The sequence below is a fragment of the Lipotes vexillifer genome, unplaced genomic scaffold (genome assembly GCF_000442215.2).
Source record: "Lipotes vexillifer unplaced genomic scaffold, Lipotes_vexillifer_v1.1 scaffold582, whole genome shotgun sequence".
NCBI lineage: Eukaryota > Metazoa > Chordata > Mammalia > Artiodactyla > Lipotidae > Lipotes > Lipotes vexillifer.
In genome coordinates, this window is record NW_006799183.1 from 1,091,796 (window position 1) to 1,106,352 (window position 14,557).

A 14,557-nucleotide genomic window follows, 5' to 3' on the forward strand; every position below is an offset into this window, starting at 1 on the left:
AGCAACTTCAATACTCAGGCTTTTATAGGTAAATCTGGCTTTTCTTCTTTGAGAACATTATCTGACTGAAAAGTAAAAAATGTCAGTAAACACACACACACACACACACACACACACACACACACACATATATATAGAGAGAGAGAAATATATATACATGTATCTCAAGGAATAATATATATTCATATATATACACATGCATAAATGTGTGTGTACATATATTTACCATTGGTGACACTTATATACTGCAAAAAGTAAAGTTTTGAGAGGTTATAAACTTAAATTACAGTAATTTTATTAGATACTTAGTGTATATTTTCAGCTGGTTGATTTAAAACCATCTCCCTACATGATTGCATCACAATGATTAAGAACATGGTTTCTGATCCTGAGTTTAAATCATAGCTCCACCAGTTACAAATTTCAGGACCTTGGGTGGATATCTAACACATCTATAACTTAGTTTCCTCATCTGTAAAATAGGACTAATAGTATCCTCAAACGGTTATCAAGATTAAAGGGTTTGTGAGGGAGAGATCAAGATGGCAGAGCAGAAGGAGGCTGGGCTCAACTCCCTTCACAAACACATCAAACTAAAAATCCACGTAGAGTGACACTCACTGAAATCTACCTGGGACTAACACAACAGGTCTTCTACACCAAGGCTATAAATAAAGATCCACAGAGCATCTGATAGGAAGGGAGGAAAGTGATCAGGCATGGACTCACACCCTAGCAGGGGACACAGAAGAGGAATGAATATCACCGGCTTGGAGATTCTCCCTGGGAGCAAGGGATTCAAGCTACATATTAGATGCCCCAGCCTGGGGCATCCAACACCAGGAAGGTGAGTCCTCTTAGCTGGTTTGAAAACCAGTGGGGCTTACCAGAGGGCTGTAAGAACCCAAGACTCCATTCTTAAAAGAGCACACACACAGACTTACTCCCAGTCACATCATGAAGGCAGAAGACTGAAATTCCCTGGGGCTCTGGCCAGCCTGCCAGGACATCCTCTGCATACATCCAGCCTGTAAGGCCTCTTGCTCCAGCCCATCTTGCTCCGGTACTGCTCCCCGCTAAGGCAGAGGCTGTCATTGCCAATGAGACTGCACACATTTGGAGGGAATGGAGCCAGCTGAGACCCCAGCACAGCCTCTGTCCAGTGTGGAGGTAGACACTGCCAGCTCATGAGTCCCTGTGCACACTTGAGAGTGCACAGGGTCAGTTCAGTGGTGTGGCACTACCTCTGCAGCACCAAGCCAGCCTCTAAAGACAGCGTGCACACCAGGGGGGAAAGTGAAACCAGCACAGAAGTGCAGGCCCAAGCACTCAAGCCCTGGCTGCGTCCCAAATCAAGGTGGAGACTACCAACACACCTGGGTGAAAGCCAAATACCTCAGGGCTCTTGCTCTAGCTCCTCAAGCCTCATCCCTGCCCCAGATAGGGCAGTAATGGTTATTGAGCATAGATGATGCCCTGACCTCCTTCACCTGGCTCTGGTTGTGGCCGAACTACACCAGCGCCACCACCCACCAAAGCAGGACACCCAAGGGAAGGACACAGCCTGTGCTCTCTTCAGATCCAGCTCTCCCACCAGAGCCACTGAACGAACATATGCAGAGTGTAGAGGGACACTCCCACACAAGGACACGCCATCAAGCCTGGGATAGGCAACTGTTTCACCTAGTTTCATAGAGAAAAAGAAAGTTAAAACAGAATGAGAAGACAGAGGAATATATTTCAAATGAAAGAATAACAGCAAAAACAAATGAACAAACAAAAATCCCTGAAAAAAACCCTAGTGAAATAGAGGAAAATAATTTACCTGATAGAGTTCAAAGCAATAATAGTAAGAATGCTAACAACTGGGGGGGCTGGGTGGAAATTGATGAACACAGTCAAATTTTAACAAAGAACTAGAAAATATAAAAAAGAACCAGTGAGAGCTGAAGAAAACCATAACTAAAATTAAAAAACACACTAGAGGGAATTAACAGCAGACTAGGTATACAGAAGAACACATAAGTGATCTGGAAGATAGATAAAGGAAATTGCCCAAACAGAGCAGCAAAAATAAAGATTTTGTTTTTTTAAATGAGTAGCTTAAAGGACCTCTGGGACAACATCAAGTGTATTAACATTTGCATTATAGGTGTTGAGAAGGAGAAGAGAGAGAGGAAAAGGTGTAAAGTGTATTTGATGTAATATGGCTGAAAACGTCCTGAACCTGAGGAAAGAAACAAATATACAGATCAGGAAGCACAGAGCATCCCAAACAAGATGAACCCAAAGAGACCCACACCAAGACATATCATAAATGGCATAGAGAAAGAGTCACACAGAAGGGAACCCCCAAAAAGCTATAAGCTCATCTCTCTGCAGAAACTTTTCAGGCCAGAATGGAATGGCCTGATATATGCAACATGGTGAAAGCAAAAACCTAGGATACTCTACCCAGCAAAGTTATCATTCAGAATTGAGGCAGAGATAAAGAACTTCTCAGAGAAGCAAAAGCTAGAAGAATTGATCAATATTAAACTGACTTTACAAGAAGTGTTAAAGAGTCTTCTTTAAGTGAAAATAAAAGGCTACAACAAGAAATAAGAAATTATAGGGTGGAAAAATTCCCACTAGAAAAGGCAAGTACATAGTAAAGACTGTGGATCAATTGCTTCAATAATCTAGTATAAAGGTTAAAAGACAAAAATTATAAAATCAACTATAGGTACAATATACAGTTAAGGGTTAGACATTAAGATGTAAAATATGAAATCAAAAATATAAAATGTGGGAGGGGGAGTAAGAAATATACAGGTTTTAGAACGTGTTTGTACTTTTTGTACTTAAACGACTATCAGGTTAAATCAAGCAGATGTACTTATAGGTCAACATATATGAACTTTATGGTAACCACAAAACAAAAAGCTACAATAGATATAAAAAACCTAGAGAGAAGGAAACACAAATATAACACTGAAGAAAATCATCAAAAAACAAAGAAAAGACTAAAAAGAAAAAAAAAACAGAGAAAAACTAAAACAAAAACAAAAGCCAGTAAACAAATAACAAAATGGCAGTAAGTACATACCTATCAATAATCACTTTAAATGTCAAAGGACTAAATGCTCCAATCAGAAGACATAGGGTAGCAGATTAGATTAAAACACACAAAACGAACAAACAAAAAACAGGACCCATCTATATGCTGCTTACAAGAGAATCACTTTAGAGCTAAAGACACACACAGACTGAAGGTGTGGGATGGAAAAAGATATTCCATGGAAATGGAAACAAAAGTAAGCTGGGTAGGCTTTTTATTTTAAAGTAGATTTTAAAACAAAGTCTATAATAAAAGACAAAGAAGGACATCATATTATGATAAAGAGATCAATACAATAAAAGGATATAGCATTTTTAAAAATAAATGCACCTAATATAGGAGTGTTTAAATATATAAAGCAACAATTAACTGGCATAAATATGGGAGAACTTGACAAAATCCAGTAATAGTAGGGGATTTTAACACCATACTTTTATCCAGATAGAAAATTGATAAGGAAACAATGGCCTTAAATGACACATTATAACAGTTGGATTATATATATATATATATATATATATATATATATATATATATTCCCTTGTTAAGTTCTCTGATATAGTCAAGAGTGCAAGCTGGTAAAATTAGCTGAGCTGTGATGTGGACGTAGGTAGCTTGGCTCTACAGCCTATAATGCTAACCTCTGTGCCCCATTTATACACTCAGGAGCCAATGCTCCTGAGTGTATAAATGCCTCCCCTTGGTAATGAAAACCCCTGCTACCCAGACCTGCGCTACAACAGTCAGCACAAGGAAGGAAGTGATAAAGATCACATAGAAAAGTAGAGACAAAAAAATAGAAAAGATCAATGAAACAAAAGCTGTTTTTTTAAAAAGATAAACAAAACTGAGTTAGGTTCATTAAGGAAAAAAAAAAAAGAGGACCCACATAAACAAAATAAAAAATGAAAGAGGAGAAATTACAACTGCTATGACAAAAATACAATAATAAGAGATTTTATGAACAATGATATGCCAACAAATTGGACAACCTAGAATTGGATACTTTCCTAGAAACATACAGTTGTTCATGACTGAATCAGAAGAAATAGATACTCTGAACAGACTGATTATTAGAATTGAAATTGAATCAGTAATCAAAACACTACTGATAACTGTAAGTCCAGGACTGGATGGCTTCACAGGAGAATTCTACTGAATATGTAAAAAACAGTTAGTACCTATCTTTCTCAAACTTTTCCAAAAAAGTGAAGAGGAGGGAACACTCCCAAATTCAGTCTGGGAGGCCACCATTACCCTGATACCACGACAAAATGAAAATTACATGCCAATATTCCTGAAGAATATAGATTGAAAAATCCTCAACAAAATAAAAACAAACTCAATTCAACAATATATAAAAAGGATCATTCACTATGATCAAGTGGGATTTATTTCAAGGATGCAAGATTGGTTCGTAACTTCAAATCAATGTGATACATCACATTAAAAATACAAAGGATAAAAAGCACATAATCATCTTGATAGACACAAAAAAACCCATTTTATCAAATTCAACACACATTCGTCCTAAAAATTCTCAACAAAGTGGTATAGAATAAATATTTCTTAAGCATAATAAAGGCCATTATGACAAACCCACAGCTAGCATCATACTCAACTGTTAAAACCTGAAAGCTTTTCCTCTAAAATCAGGAACAAGAATCAAGACAAGGATAGCCACTCTCACCATTTCTATTTAACATATTATTTGAAGTCCTGGCCACCGAAATCAAACAAGAAAAAGAATGAAAAGGCATCCAAAGTGAAAGGGAAGACATAAAACTGTCACTATTTGCAGAGGATAGGATACTATAATAGAAAATCCTAAGGTCTCCACCAAAAGACTATTAGAACTAATAAATGAATACAGTAAAGCTGCAAGATACAAGATAAATATACAGAAATCTGTTGCTTTTTATCCACTAGTAATAAACTATCAAAAAGAGAAAGCAAGAAAATAGTCCCATTTACAGTAGCATTAAAATGAATAAAATACATAGGAATAAACTTAAAGGAAGGAGGTGACAACCTACACTCTGAAAACTATGAGACAATGATGAAGGAAACTGAAGATGATACAGTGAAATTGAAAGATATCCTGTGTTCATGTATTGGAAGAATTAATACTGTTGAAGTGTCCATAAAGCAATCAACAAATTTAGTGCAATCCTTATCAATATACCCATGACTTTTTTCACAAAACTAGAAAAACAATCCTAAAATGTATATGGAAGCACAAATGACCCCAAATAGCCAAAGCAATCTTGAAAAAAAAGAATAAGACTGGAGGTATCACACCACCTGACTTCAGACACTACAAAACTAAAGTGATCAGAACATTATGGCACTGGCATAAAAAGAGACACATAGGTCAAGGAATAGAACAGACAGCCCAGAAACAAACTCATGCACATGTGGTCAATTAAACTATATCAAAGGAGGCAAAAATATATAATGGGGAAAATACAGTCTCTTCAATACCTGGTGATGGAAAATTGGAACTCTACATATAGAAGAATGGCATTAGAACATTTTCTCTCACCTTATACAAAAATAAACTCAAAATGGATTAAAGACCTAAATGTAAGATATGAAACCATAAAACTCCTAGGGCAAAAAAGTCAGCACACTCTTTCACATATATATTAGCAATAGTTTTTTAGATCTCTCTCCTCATGCAAGGGAAACAAAAGCAAAAATAAACAAATGGCACCTAATTAAATGTAAAAGTTTTTTCACAGCGAAGAAAACCATCAACAAAATGAAACAACCACCAACTGAATGGAAGATATTTTCAAAGGATATGGCTAATAAGGGATTAATATCCAAAATATATAAATACTGCATGCAACTCAATATCAAAAAAATAAACAATCCAGTTAAAAAATGGGCAGAAGGACCTGATAGACATTTTTCCAAAGACATACAGATGGCCAAGAGAACATGAAAAAATGTTCAACATCACTAATCATGAGGAAAATGAAAATCAAAACCAAAATGAAATTTCACCTCACACCTGCCAGAATGGTTGTTGTCAAGAACACAACAAATAATAAATGTTGTGAGATGTGGAGAAAAAGGAATAATAGTTTGCCCCAGAAATTCTACTCCTGGGTATATATCCAGGGAAAATGAAAAAAAACTAATTCCAAAAGACACATGCACCCCAGTGTTCAGAGCAACACTATTTACAACAGCCAAGATATAGAAGCAACCTCAGTGTCCATCAACAGATGAATGGATAAAGAAGACGTGGTGTATATACACAATGGAATATTACTCAGCCATAAAAAGAATAACATTTTGCTATTTGCAGCAACATGGATAGACCTGAAGAGTATTATGCTTAGTGAAGTAAGTCAGACAAAGAAGAATGTTATATGCTTTCATTTATATGTAGAATCTAAAAAATAAAACAAACTCATGAATATAACAAAACAGAAACAGACTCATAGACAAGTGAACAAACTAGTAGTTATCAGTGCGGAGATGGGTGGAGAAGGAAGCAAGTTAGGAGAAGGAGAGTAAGAGGTACACACTACTAGGTAGAATATAAATAAGATACAGTATGCAATGTACAGCACACGGAATATAGCCAATATGCTATAATAACTTTAAATGTAGTATAACCTATAAAAATATCTAATCACAGTGCTGCACACCTGAGACTAATATAACATTGTAAATCACCTATACTTCATTTGAAAATAAAATTAAAAGTCTTGGCACATGAAAAACTCCATTTAAATGTTAGTTATTATTATTACTTTTTAAAGTAATTAATTTTCATAAGAACAGATATACAAATAAAAAAGTATTTAAATAATCAATTTGTTTTTATAAATAAAACCCATTAGGCATTTTGATTTTCATATAATGCATGTATTTCCATGTGGAATTTAGAAAAATTGAAATAAAAAAAAGGACCAAGACTATCAATAGTATAATTTTAAAAATTATTTATTAAAAAATTTTTTTTTTTTTTGCGGTATGGGGGTCTTTCACTGCTGCGGCCTCTCCCGTCCCAGAGCACAGGCCCTGGACGCACAGGCTCAGCAGCCATGGCTCACGGGCCCAGACGCTCCACTGCATGTGGGATCCTCGTGGACCGGGGCACGAACCCATGTCCCCTGCATCGGCAGGCGGACTCTCAACCACTGCGCCACCAGGGAAGCCCCTAATTTATATTTTTGATAGAACTGTAAATTGGAACAACTGTTCTTCAAAGCAACTTAAAATTATTTGCACTCTTTGATACCATATTATAATCTTTGTGAAACATTCTAAAACATTTAGAACAAAAAATAAGAAAAAAGGCAATAAAATTTATTGAATCAAGCTTTGCAATGTAGTGTTACTTTAAATAATTGATAATTACTATGAAATATTTAGTAGATTTTGGAAAATATATTTAATGCAGTATCTCTTGAAGTGTGGCACTTTAGAATGGCCTACAGAAGATTTATAGCATAGATTCAGCCTTCACTTTACCCTAGAGTTTCTGACTCAGTAGACCTAGGATTGAACCCCAAATTTATATTTCTAATTTCCCAGGTGATGATGCTATTTTGGTTTCTGGTATCAAACTTTTGGGCCTTTGACTTAATGAAATCCTAATTGCTAATTAAAATAAATATGACAAAAACAAAAAGACTAAGTAAACAATTACGAAATATTCTTAAGTGGAAAAGTGAGAACTTTATGTTATGATTAAAACCAGATAAAATCAAGCAAGTATTTGAATGAAACCAGGAAAGGATATGGAAAAATGAACACAATTGATTAGCTAATTGGATATGATATTGGGCAAATTTTTCTACTTTTATATAATTGCTTTTTTAGTGTTCGATACATTAATAAAAGAAATTCCATAATTGTGTGTCAATTACAACTGTAAAATAATGACTGATTTCATTTTAGAAAATCTTTTTCTTCATTTTTCTACTTATGCCTATTGCTGATCTTATGTTTATAGCGTCCAAAATGGGGCTGCCATTATAGCACAGGAATTTGACTCATATAGTTGTATTTTCTACAGTTTTATATCTTATATTTTCCTTATTTCCTTAATATCTTACTAACAACTAGTTTCTTGCTATCAAATAGTTTAAAATTTATGAATGGAGTATTTTATTTTATTTTTTTATTATCTACGAATGAGTTTAAGGTCAACTGGGTCAAGAGATTATTTTACGTTTTGGTCACAAACTGAGGTGACTAACCAAATCAGTACAATTTCTGAAAAAGAAGGAATGCTTTGCTATAAAATGGTATATTTATGTCAATGTCATTTATGTCATTTATGGTATATTTATGTCAATGAGTATCTTTCCTTGATTCTCTCTTCTTCAATTTTTCCTCTTTCTGCTTGTACTCCAGTTCAGAGATTTGTATTAGAATGGCCAATAAACCATTTTCCAGAAGTTAAATGAACTATTTTACACTAGCTAGAGCCGTGTGTTGCATATAGCTGCTACAATTAAAGGAAATTTAATTAATTCATATGCAATCCAAAAGAAAGCTCATATTATGTAAATGAATAACTAGAACATATCCTTTCTGACAGTAATTATCCATGACTAACACTGAACTTAAGTATCAGCTGAGATTAACTCAATTTAATCTGATCAACATGTCAAAGCTTTCTTTTAAGTATACTCAGATAACACACTAAATGAATTTTAATCAAGAACTTCTCTCTTGCTATCTCGCAACTTGATAAAATAACATGTGTTCCCACAAAAGTGCTATATATTTAACAAGCACATTATTTTATAACTTCTATGCCTTCAGGGCATTACAAAGATTCCTCAGATTTAAAATAAAGAACTGAAACAAAAGATGAAAGACACCAAGTCATAAAGCAAAATCATTCTATATAATTCTAAAGATAGTCTTCTCAGATTCTCAATGATGATGCAATTCTCTTCAAGTGGTTTATGTATATATACTTTATCAAATAGGTACTTCATATAGAGTGGATCTAATTTAAAATAAACTTTAATAAATGTATTTATTTTTATACTAGATACTATAGAATATATCAAGAGAGCAGTCACTGATACTTTTTCTAGTGGCTTAAAAAGGGCATGAGGCAGGCCTTGGGCCCAAGGAAAGAGTTAAAAATTTAGGGACATACTTAGGAGCACAAAGGAGCATGAGATGAATAATATCAGGTAAGACCTCACAAGTACTATATCATGTCATGGTTGAGGTTTATGCTCCAGGAATGGGTTAGGAGTTCAGAAGGCTGATATATGGAATAGACAAGGTATGAATTAAAGATTGATGCTGGATATAAAACAGTAACATCAGAGGGAAGAAAGAAGCAGATTTTGACGAGCTAACTACCTCTAACGATAATAATGGAACATAAGCAAAATTAATTAGAGTGCCAAGTTATTTGAGGTGTTAATTTTCTCATGAAAATGTACAATGTTTTGATACAAAATGTAAGTATTATGTTAACTTTGATTTGTTAAAAAGAACAACAGATTTTGGGGAAGAGAATAGGATTACAGTCTTTGCATTTCCATTACCTATTGGACTGACCTCAGCTGGGCTGCAATCTCCTTGGGTCAGATGTTTAAATGGTAAGATAAAAGGAAACTGATAAACCATCTTTAGATTCACTCTCATCTGAAAAAAATCCTTTCATTTAAGAGTGCTTGGCAAAACAGTTTCTAATAAAAGGTAATATCTGAGAATATATTTAGGAATCTTTCTCTAGAGTGCATAATAGGTAAACTTCACCTGCAGGAAACAATCATATACTCATAATTCTCTACTTTAAACAATATTTATGTACTCTAGAAATAGCATCAGAGACCTTCAAGATGGTCGAGGAGTGAGATGTGGAGATCACCTTCCTCCCCACAAATACATCAAAACTACATCTACACGTGGAACAACTCCTACAGAACACCTACTGCACGCTGGCAGAAGACCTCAGACCTCCCAAAAGGCAAGAAACTCCCCACGTACCTGGGTAGGGCAAAAGAAAAAAGAATAAACAGAGACAAAAGAATAGGGACGGGACCTGCACCAGTGGGAGGGAGCTGTGAAGGAGGAAAGGTTTCCACACACTAGGAGCCCCTTCACTGGCAGAGACTGCGGGTGGCGGGGGGGAAGCTTCAGAGCCACGGAAGAAAGCGCAGCAACGGGGGTGTGGAGGGCAAAGTGGAGAGATTCCCGCACAGAGGATCAGTGCCGACTGGCACGCACCAGCCGAGAGGTTTGTCTGCTCACCCGCCGGGACGGGTTGGGGCTGGGAGGTGAGGCTCGGGCTTCGGAGGTTGGATCCCAGGGAGAGGACTGGGCTTGGCGGCGTGAACACAGCCTGAAGGGGGATAGTGCGCCAAGGCTAGCCAGGAGGGAGTCCGGGAAACGGTTTACCTGCTAGAGAGGCAAGAGACCATGGTTTCCAGGTGCACGAGGAGAGAGGCTTCCTGCTCCATGTGCCCAAAGACGGCAGAGTGCCACCTAAGTGAGCTCCAGAGATGGGCGCAAGCTGCAGCTATCATGTCAGACCCCAGAGATGGGCACAGACCACTACTGCTGCTGCTGCCGCCACCAATAATCCTGTGTGCAAGCCCAGGTCACTACCCACATCCCCCAGGGAGGCTGTGCAGCCCGCCATTGCCAGGGTCCCTTGATACAGGGACAACTACTCTGGGAGAACGCACGGCATGCCTCAGGCTGGGGCAATGTCACGCTGGCCTCTGCAGCCTCAGGCTCTCCCCACAGTCCAAATGTGACTACCGTACCCCTTCCTCCCCGCAGCCTGAGTGAGCAACAGAGCTCTAATCAGCCACTGCTTTAACCACCTCCTGTCTGAGCAGGGAACAGATGCATTAGGGCAGCCTACACACAGAGGCCGGGCCAAAACCAAAGCTGAACCCCAGGAGCTGTGCGAACAAAGAAGAGAAAGGGAACTCTCTCCCAGCAGCCTCAGGAGCAGCAGATTAAATCCCCACAAGTGGTTTGATTAACCCTGCATCTGTGAAATACCTGAATAGACAAGAAATATTCCCAAATTTGAGGTGGTGGACTTTGGGAGCAACTGTAGACTTGGGGTTTGCTTTCTGTGTTTTATCTGTTTTTGGTTTTATGTTTATCTTAGTGTAGATTTTAGTTGTTGTTTTCATTGGTGGGTTTGTTTATTGGTTTGGTTGCTCTCTTTTTTTTTTTCTTTTTCTTTTTTCTCTTTTTGTGATTGTGTGTGTGTGTTTCTTTGTGAGATTTTGTCAGTTTAGCTTTGCATTTACCATTTGCCTTGGGGTTCTGTATGTTCATTTTTTGTTTTTGTTTTTATGAGTGTGTGTGTATGTTTCTATGTGTGATTTTGTCTGTTTAGTTTTGCTTTTACCATTTGTTTTGGAGTTCTGTTTGTTCAACTCTTTTTCTTTTTCTTCCTTTCTTCTGTGCCATGCAGCTGGCAGGGTCTTGGTGCTCTGGCTGGGTGTTGGGCCTGAGCCTTTGAAGTGGAAAAGCCAAGTCCAGGATATTGACATATCAGAGACCCCTCAGCCCCATGTAATATTAATTGGAGAGAGCTCTCCCAGAGATCTCTGTCTCAACACTAAGACCCAGCTCCACCCAACGGCTAGCAAACCCCAGTGTGGGAATCCCCATGACAAACAACTCGCAAGACAAGAACACAACCCCACCCATTAGAAGACAGCCTGCCTAAAGTCACACTAAGCTCACCGACACCCCAAAACACACCACCAGACACGGCCCAGCCCACCAGAGGACCAAATCCAGCTCCATCCACCAGAACACAGGCACCTATCCCACCCACCAGGAAGCCTGTACAAGCCCTGAACCAACCTCATGCACTGCTGACAGACACCAAAAATAACAGGAAATACAAACCTGCAGCCTGCAAAAAGGAGACCCCAAACACTGTAGGTTAAACAAAATGAGAAGACAGAGAAATATGCAGCAGATGAAGGAGCAAAGTGAAAACCCACCAGACCAAACAAATAAAGAGGAAGTAGGCAGCCTACCTGAAAAAGAATTCAGAGTAATGACAGTAAAGATGATCCAAAATCTCAGAAGTAGAATGGAGAAAACTCTAGAAATATTTAACAAGGACCTAGAAGAACTAAAAAGCAAATAAGCAATGATGAAAAACACATATAAATGAAATTAAAAATACTGTAGAAGGAATCAATAGCAGAATAAATGAAGCAGAAGAATGGATAAGTGACCTGGAAGATAGAATACTGAAAATAACTGCCACAGAGCAGAATAAAGAAAAAAGAATGAAAAGAAATGAGGACAGTCTCAGAGACCTCTGGGACAACATTAAACGAACCAACATTTGAATTATAGGAGTCCCAGGAGAAAAAGAGAAAAAGAAAAGGTTTGAGAATATATTTGAAGAGATTATAGTTGAAAACTTCCCTAATATAGGGAAGGAAATACGCAGTCAAGTCCAGGAAGTACAGTGAGTCCCATACAGGACAAATCCAAGGGGAAATATGCCAAGACACATATTAATGAAAGTAACAGAAATTAAATTTTGAGAAAAAATAGTAAAAGCTGCAAGGGAAAAGCAAAAAATAACATACAAGGGAAACCCCATAAGGTTAACAGCTGAGATTTCGGCAGAAACTCTGCAAGAAAGAAGGGAGGGGCAGGACATATTCAAAGTGCTGAAAGGGGAAAACCTGCAACCAAGATTCCTCTACCCAGCAAGGATCTCACTCCGATTCAATGGAAAAATTAAAACATTTAAAGACAAGCAAAAGCTAAGAGAATTCAGCACTACTAAACCAGCATACAACAAATGCTAAAGGAACCTCTCTAGGCAGGAAATACAAGAAAAGAAAAAGACCTACAATAACAAACCCAAAATAATTAACAAAATGGTAACAAGAACATACACATCGATAATTACCTTAAATGTAAATGGATTAAATGCTCCAACCAAAAGACATAGACTAGCTGAATGGATACAACAACAAGACCTGTACACATGCTGTCTACAAGAGACCCACTTCAGACCTAGGGACACATACAGACTGAAAGTGAGGGGGTGGAAAAAGATATTCCATGTAAATGGAAATCAAAAGAAAGCTGGAGTAGCAATAATCAGACAAAATACACTTAAAAATAAAGACTATTACAAGAGACAAAGAAGGACACTACATAATCATCAAGGGATCAATCAAAGAAGAATATATAACAATTGTAAATATTTATACACCCAACATAAGAGGACTTCAATACATAAGGCAAATGCTATTAGCCATAAAAGGGGAAATCAACAGTAACACAATCATAGTAGGGGATTTTAACACCCCACGTTCACCAATGGACAGATCATCTAAAGTGAAAATAAATAAGGAAACACAAGCTTAAAATGACACATTAGACCCAATGGACTTAACTGCTATTTATAGGACATCCCATCCAAAAACAACAGAATAAACTTTCTTCTCAAGTGCTCATGGAACATTCTCCAGGATAGATCATATCTTGGGTCACAATGCAAGCTTTGGTAAATATAAGAAAATTGAAATCATATCAAGTTTCTTTTCTAACTACAACACTATGAGACTAGCTATCAATTACAGGAAAAAAAACCTGTAAAAAATACAAACACATGGAGGCTAAAAAACACACTACTAAATAACCAAGAGATCACTGAAGAAACCAGATAGGAAATCAGTAAATCCCTAGCAACAAATGACAATGAAAACACGATGACCCCAAATCTATGGGTCGCAGCAAAACAGTTCTAAGAGGCAAGTTTATAGTAACACAATCTTACCTCAAGGAGCAAGAAAAATAAAAAACCTAACCTAGGGCTTCCCTGGTGGCGCAGTGTGAGAGTCCACCTGCCGATGCAGGGGACACGGGTTCGTGCCCCGGTCTGGGAAGATCGCACATGCCGTGGAGTGGCTGGGCCCATGAGCCATGGTCGCTGAGCCTGCGCGTCTGGATCCTGTGCTCCACAACGGGAGAGGCCACAGCAGTGAGAGGCCCGTGTACTGCAAAAAAAAAAAAACCTAACCTAAAACCTAAAACAGAGAAAGAAGAATAAAAAAATCCCAAAGTTAGCAGAAGGAAAGAAATCATAAAGATCAGATCAGAAAGAAATGAAAAAGAAATGAAGGAAACAGCAGCAAAGATCAATAAAACTAATAGCTGCTTCTTTGAGAAGATAAAAAGAAATTGATAAACAATTAGCCAGACTCATCAAGAAAAAGGGAGAAGACTCAAATCAACAGAATTAGAAATGAAAAGGAGAAGTAACAGCTGACACTGCAGAAACACATAGGATCATGAGGGATCACTACAAGCAGCTCTATGCCAATAAAATGGACAGCCTGGAAGAAATGAACAAATTCTTAGAAAAGCACAAACTTCCAAGACTGAACCAGGAAAGAAGAGATAATATGAACAGACCAATCACAAGCTCTGAAATTGAAACTCTGATTA

General features: G+C 37.4%; 1 protein-coding gene across 3 annotated transcripts in view; it reads right to left on the bottom strand.

Annotated features, from left to right (window-relative positions):
• FSTL5 (follistatin like 5) overlaps positions 1–14,557 on the bottom strand; it is a 651,623-nt gene that overhangs the window by 455,499 nt on the left and 181,567 nt on the right. The window lies entirely within an intron of this gene.